Source organism: Acipenser ruthenus, chromosome 8 (assembly GCF_902713425.1).
Source record: "Acipenser ruthenus chromosome 8, fAciRut3.2 maternal haplotype, whole genome shotgun sequence".
NCBI classification, from domain to species: Eukaryota; Metazoa; Chordata; class Actinopteri; order Acipenseriformes; family Acipenseridae; genus Acipenser; species Acipenser ruthenus.
In genome coordinates, this window is record NC_081196.1 from 30725907 (window position 1) to 30733926 (window position 8020).

The window sequence follows — 8020 nt, forward strand, 5'->3', positions numbered from 1 at the left end:
CACGCTAAGTTTATTATTATTATTACAATTATCAAGGTAATTGAAAGGCTTTTACAGCAAAGCAAACCATTAATAAATTAGCAGCAGATCAAAAGTATATTTTGAGGCCTGCTGCAGGCCAAAACCAGTGTCCCTGAGGGGCTACAGGTTTGTTTTGCACTTGGATTTTATACAACAGGTTGTGGTTTTAAATTCTCTGGGGGATTTCATGTGACTTTGTAAATACTAAAACATTAATTGGAGAAACAATTCTCCACAATCATTTGGCAAATGTATCTTCCTGAGCCATCTTCATCCACTCCTGCTTGCTCAGGCACTTCCTCCTCTTCATACACAGCCGCACTATTTGGTCCCTCTGGGTCTGGCAGTGCAAGTTCCCTGTCATTATATAAACAATAATTTAATTGCATCAAGTAAATATTGTATTTTCCACAATGTATTTTAATTATATCTTTATATTTATTTCAGTGTCTATAAAAAGTTAACTTAAGATAAACATAAATATACAGTTAAATTGGATTACACCCGTTATGAAGGGGGAATTAACATGAAGGCACATTTGCTCTTACCTTGCAATATTATGCAGGACTACAGCAGCACAGATGATATTTCAGGCTCTCTCAGGCACCATCCTTAGTTCTCCATGTAGACAGTGGAACTTTTTGTGAGCGTTGTTATAGCGTGTATGGGCTTCATTGGTTGGGTTGATGAATGGTGTAAGTAACCATGGTTTCAGCTGATCTCCACTGTCTCCGAGCAGTATACCAGGTATTGCGCCACCTTCAAAAGCTTCATGTACAACAGACTGCCTCAGGATGTGAGAATCATGGGTTGAACCAGGCCAGTGTGCCACACAGTTGATGATGCTCAGGTTAGCATCACAGATCATTTGAACATTTATGCTATGGTATCCCTTCCTGTTGACATCTGCCTGTGGCAGGCCTCAATTTATCCTTTAGATCTTCTGCTAATTTTATAATGGTTTGCCTTGGTAAGCGAAGCTTCAATTACCTCAGTATCTGAGTACACTTCCAGTGGATTGTTTCTGTCTTTGAATACTCTTTCTCTCCTCAAACAGCGCGCATATAGCCAGAGATTGTGGTGGGAGGCCATGATTTCTATCTGACAGTTAATGGTTTCCATGGAAGATAGACTTAAATTCAAAGTTAGCCTGGGTGTGAAGAGGCTAACTTTTTAGTCTTAGTCAGTCTTAATTTTTATGAAACTGACTAACTTGCATTAGACTAGTCTAATTGTCAAACTAAGACTAGTCTAATGGTTTAGACTCGTCTAATATAGCTTTATGCAACCGGCCCCAGCTCTTAAGGTAGGTCTGGAAAAGTCACATGTATGTGACGAATCAGTTGTATTTGTTAGTTTTGTGACATATTTTCATAGTAAACTTACGGCTTCTGTATGTCAGTATGTCAGTAAAAATGTGCCCTGGGTGAAAAGAGAATTTGCTTCCAAGCAGCTTTTAAATCGCTCAGAGTGAAAGTTTTAGCATTGACTGGTACTCAACTGTAAAGGCGAGGGAAAGACAGCTTTTATTGATGTGAAATTAACACATTTATTAATAGGCTTGTTTGGTTTAATTTAATGCCTGCTAAAATTGGTGCACTTAAAAACAAACAGAAGTAATAAGCTTGCACTCAGAATATGCCTGTACTTAGAATGGATAATAGCTTATACCAGTTACTCGGCACACTAATCATATATAAACATATGGTACAGTATATTTGGCATGGTGGTATATTTTTTAAAAAAAATGACTTATACTCCAAAAGCAAGCTGTATGACATCCCATAACCTGAGACAATTCTGTTATACTTTCCACACTGTCCTAGCAACCACAGCGTATACTCTCCACACTGTCCTAGCAACCACAGCGTATACTTTCCACACTGTCCTAGCAACCACAGCGTATACTCTCCACACTGTCCTAGCAACCACAGCTTATAATTTCCACACTGTCCTAGCAACCACAGCGTATACTTTTCACACTGTCCTAGCAACCACAGCGTATACTCTCCACACTGTCCTAGCAACCACAGCGTATACTTTCCACACTGTCCTAGCAACCACAGCGTATACTCTCCACACTGTCCTAGCAACCACAGCTTATAATTTCCACACTGTCCTAGCAACCACAGCGTATACTTTTCACACTGTCCTAGCAACCACAGCGTATACTCTCCACACTGTCCTAGCAACCACAGCTTATAATTTCCACACTGTCCTAGCAACCACAGCGTATACTTTTCACACTGTCCTAGCAACCACAGCGTATACTTTCCACACTGTCCTAGAAACCACAGCACAGCAAATTCCTTTCACACATTGACGAGGCTGACTGTCTTTACAGAGCTGTACAAAGTTTGAAAGATTTAAATTAAATCTCCAGAAGGAAAAAAATGTAACTTGTTATTATCTGTTTATTGTCATTTTCAATCATATGCCCATTCTTATCACATCCCTTGTGTAATGCTGCTGTTCAATCCTGCATATGCCTTGCAAAAACAGATGCAAAACAAATTCAGTTATACAAACACATCAGCATTGGAGCAGTTTATTGGAAGTATGGTACTTTTGAAATAAATAAACAGTGTTTACTTGATGTTATTGGTGGTACCATTTTTCAGCACACTGTAATGTGTTTGGTTTTTGTGCGGTATAAAAAATACCTTAGTAGCATTTAAAAATAAAAAAAGGAATAAGGAATGACATATGGGCTAGTCTACTGTTTGTCGCTTCCTACTACTCCTGTAGTTCAATGTTCAATCGTTGTTTTAGCTGGTTATTATATTGATCTCAATGGTTCTCATATGTGTGCTGTGTAATTATTTTTATTTTACCATGGACTATTATATAAGGTAAACGAACGGTAAAATGCAAGGCACTGTTCATAAATTGTCATGCTAATTTTTATAATGACAACGTTTAAACTTTTGTTTCTTAGTATAAAGTTAGAACAATGTCATTCTAAAAGGGGAAACACATAAAGTTAGTAATACTGTATATAAACCTCCATGTTAATTGAAGGATCCTGTTAAAATGAAGCCCCTGACATTATTACAGCTTTGTAAATACTGTGTTGCTACATTAATGCACCTTATTTAAATGTGTTCACCCTTCTTTAACAGCTCACACTCTTACAGCTGTATGTTATGATTCTCCGGTAACTGCCACATTGTTGAGTCATTTTTTTTTTTTGTTTGGTAACTTTGTAGATGGTGGTTTTGTCTTCCCCAAAAAAATGTGCTAATCACGATTTGGAATGAATAGTTTTGAGAATCTAGCCCATTTACCTTCTACCATATTTCTAAATAACTTCATGCTTCAAGCACTACTCATTTCTTTACAGATGCTTATTTACATGCCATTCTGTCAGATATGTAATTCTGTTTATATCATGTCACTTTCAAGGTACATTCCAGGTAGTATTACTCTAATAAAATAAACAAGCTTTTTGACCTGCACCGTTTGAACACTAGTTCACCAAGGCTATTAACTGCAGAGCTTAGTTTATATATAAATTGGATTTTAAGTTGGATTTTAAAAAAAAAACTTACACAAATTTTTCCATCAAATTAACAACCAAAATAAATAACAATAGTACATAACCAACATTGAGTAAATACCTCAGAGAGGTGAAACCAAACTGTGGTGGGGGTGGGGGGGGTCTCTTCTGGTTCAATTATTATTATTATTATTATTATTATTATTATTATTATTATTATTATTATTGAAATAATATTACAATGGTTGTGCTATAATAGGCTTATATCACAGCCAGTAATACAGTACACTTCTCTTTGATAGAGGTTGGACTGCACTATAAAATATGAGCAAAGGGAAGCCTTCTGCAGTGGAAATCATCCAAACCCATTAGTGTTAATGCTGCTAATGATTTGAAGAATATTAGCAGAAAGGTAGTAGCAGACTCTAGAAGGCACAGGAACCTGATCTTTGGAAGGTACATATTCAGATCTGCAATAATTGCAATACAAATTGCATTTATTTTTTTCTTAAGAAGGTGCTAAAGGATAACTAGCTATGAATAAACAGCAACACGAGTTCAAAGCATGCCACAGTGACAATCAAGGGCAATAGGTCAAAGCAGCTTTTTTTCTTAAAGGAAAGCATTTTATCCATCCTTATCATTTCTGCATGTGTACAGTACATAAATGGATGAGCTGTACCTGTGGAGAACACATATATTGTTTTCAGGGGGTGCATGACAATTTGTCCCTGACAATTCATCCCCGACAAAGTGTCCCTCCGACAATACGTCCCTGTGACAGGGTGGCTGGGCGGTGACGTCACAGCAGAAGAAGGAAGGTAAACACACATCAGGCAAGTACTGCAGTTAAAGGCGGTACCATTTTTAACAAAATTTTAACAAATATTTTAACAAAAATAAACTGTGTTCACAGAGCAAAAATAAAAGGTTTAAACAGAAACAAAATCACGAACACAAAATAATCCAACACAGGTCAGGCTGGGCAACTGCTGTCACTGTTCCTGTGTTAAAGTTTTGCTTTCTCTCTCTCCAATCTCTCTATGCTCCTCTCGTACACCCACCTCGAGCTGGAGAGCTGCAGGCTTTTTATACCGTGGCCGAGGGGTTTAACTAGTTAGTAATTATCCTATTACCCCCCGACAAAGCGTCCCTCCAACAATTCGTCCCCATGACCATTCGTCCCCACAACAATTCATCCCCCCAACAATTTGTCCCCATGACAGTTCGTCCCCTCGACAATTCGTCCCCCTGACAATTCATCCCCACAACAATTTGCCCTCCCTACAATGCGTCCCTATTACCAGATGTACATAATATAAGAAAAATGTGTGTGTACTTTTAAGATGTTGACTGCGTAACCACATAGACTTTTTTGATCGTATAATTTCTTTTGTGAAGTTAACCAGAGTGGATTCAGTTATTAGATCATTAAAATAAGAATGGCACAGACTGTAGTCATTTTTAAAGTTTTCTGGTTTTCTTAACGTGTATAATAACAAACCAATAAAAACATGTTACGATACATGTTCTGTCATTATATTTTTTTATTTAATGTGATTAAAATGACAATGATCTCTGTTTATTGCCATATTTTGTGTTTTCCAATAATTACACTATAGCCTATAAGATTTTGTGCACAGAGAGAGAACATTTACTAGGAATAAGGACGAATTGTCGGGGGGATGAATTGCTGGGAGGGCGAATTGTCGAGGGGAAGAATTTGTAGGGGGATGAATTGTTAGGAGGGCAAATTGTTGTGGGGCTGAATTGTCATGGGGACAAATTGTCGGGGACTGTGACAGCGAGCAAATTAATCCGAGTCAACAGTCTCCCTCCCGACCTGTGTAACAGGAACAGTGTGCCCCGGACTGGTCATTGTCCTAATACGGTAGGCAATGTGTCAGTCATGGATTAGAGGAGACGTGATTGCACTCGCTACCAAAGGGGGCAGGACTGAAGGTATACCAGGGGATGTGGCCAAGCGATCTGTTCCTCTGTTATGGTTACGATACGACCTGGAGGAGTAAAGCGAAATCGTGAGTGTTTAGTGTTGTCTTGTCTGTCTGATTAATTGTTGTTATTTGTCATTGTAGATGGATAAATATCCGGGAGCTGTCGCTGTTAAGCCAGCATCAAACCCGGACTGCACTGCACCACTGTATTCACTGTTTACGTATTTACAACACCACTTGCACCCGGAGCACTCACTATTGGACTGGTGAACGTGTAGGTATTTGCAAGTGTGTGTATTATTATTTCGGGACTGAACCCCGTGGTTTTACTGACTTTACACATCGTTGTGTATAGTCAGTATTATTATTTAAAGCAATTAATAAAGCTTCGTTTTCACCATTGAACTGTTGCTGCACTGTTGTTTCTAATCACTGCATCACCTCTACACCTGTGCACTACAAACCACTTTGCCACAGGGAAGAATTGTCATGGACCTGTTTTCAGGCACTTGATTAAGTGAGTCTGCACACATACTTGGTTTATTCCAAATGCTTTAAACACACTAGAGGGAATATAAAACTGACATAATTCATTGCAGCTGAAAGAAATGTACCCCCTTTCCTGGATCTACTCTAGGCTCCTATTTAATGTTTGTGAAATTGCACCCTATCTAATACGGCTTGGTTTGGCATTCAAATTGCTAAAATACATGATTGCATTTGATTAAGGATACTGTATTTCAAGCTGACCTTGAAAACAAGCAAGACCAGCAGGTCTCAAATGATATACTCTATTGATTGAAAAGTTACTTGATTCATTTTTTCTATTCTTTAAGCGTTTGCGTTTTTGGTTCGAAAAGTTTGTATGCTTCTATCATCACTATGTATAGCAAGCATTAAGTGTTACTTAAAATAACCTTTTTCTTCTTTTGTTTTTCATATTTTCCCACCCTATATTGTCACTTTAGGTATCAGAATGTGTTCCTGTGGTTTTGAGGTTGAAATCTCATTCTTAAGGCTTTTTGAGAGGTCATGGCCTGATGAGTAAAAAAATCCAATATTTTTTGTAAGACATTATTACTGCATGTTAGATTTATACAGTACACTGCTACAATTAATTGTGAGGGAGAAAAGACAAATCAGTTACATTTAGTAGTAAAGGCACAACCACACAAACAGTACTACCAATTTTTATTTATTATCATGTATGCATATTTTCTCTAATACACATTAGAGATAATGCATTCATCAGCATTATGATTATTGTATAGTATGCTATCATACAGACGTGCTCAAACTTGTTGGTACCCCTCCACAAAAAACGAAGAATGCACAATTTTCTCTGAAATAACTTGAAACTGACAAAAGTAATTGGCATCCACCATTGTTTATTCCATATTTAATAGAAATCAGACTTTGCTTTTGATTTTTTATTCAACATAATATTGTAAATAATAAAACAAATGAAAATGGCATGGACAAAAATGATGGGACCGCTAACCTAATATTTTGTTGCACAACCTTTAGAGGCAATCACTGCAATCAAACATTTTCTGTAGCTCTCAATGAGACTTCTGCACCTGTTAACAGGTAGTTTGGCCCACTCTTCCTGAGCAAACTGCTCCAGCTGTCTCAGGTTTGATGGGTGCCTTCTCCAGACTGCAAGTTTCAGCTCTTTCCATAGATGTTCGATAGGATTCAGATCAGGACTCATAGAAGGCCACTTCAGAATAGTCCAATGTTTTGTTCTTATCCATTCTTGTGTGCTTTTAGCTGTGTGTTTTGGGTCATTATCCTGTTGGAGGACCCATGACCTGCGACTGAGACAGAGCTTTCTGACACTGGGCAGTACGTTTCACTCCAGAATGCCTTGATAGTCTTGAGATTTCATTGTGCCCTGCACAGATTCAAGGCACCCTGTGCCAGGCACAGCAAAGCAGCCCCAAAACATAACCGAGCCTCCTCCATGTTTCACTGTAGGTATGGTGTTCTTTTCTTTAAAAGCTTCATTTTTTCGTCTGTGAACATAGAGCTGATGTGACTTGCCAAAAAGCTCCAGTTTTGACTCATCTGTCCAAAGGACATTCTCCCAGAAGGATTGTGGCTTGTCAATATGCATTTTAGCAAATTCCAGTCTGGCTTTTTTATGTTTTTCTGTCAAAAGTGGAGTCCTCCTGGGTCTTCTTCCATGGAGCCCACTTTCGCTCAAAAAGCGACGGATGGTGCGATCAGAAACTGACGTACCTTCACCTTGGAGTTCAGCTTGTATCTCTTTGGCAGTTATCCTTGGTTCTTTTTCTACCATTCGCATTATCCTTCTGTTCACTCTGGGGTCGATTTTCCTCTTGCGGCTGCGCCCAGGGAGGTTGGCTACAGTTCCATGGACCTTAAACTTCTTAATAATATTTGCAACTGTTGTCACAGGAATATCAAGCTGCTTGGAGATGGTCTTGTAGCCTTTACCTTTACCATGCTTGTCTATTATTTTCTTTCTGATCTCCTCAGACAACTCTCTCCTTTGCTTTCTCTGGTCCATGTTCAGTGT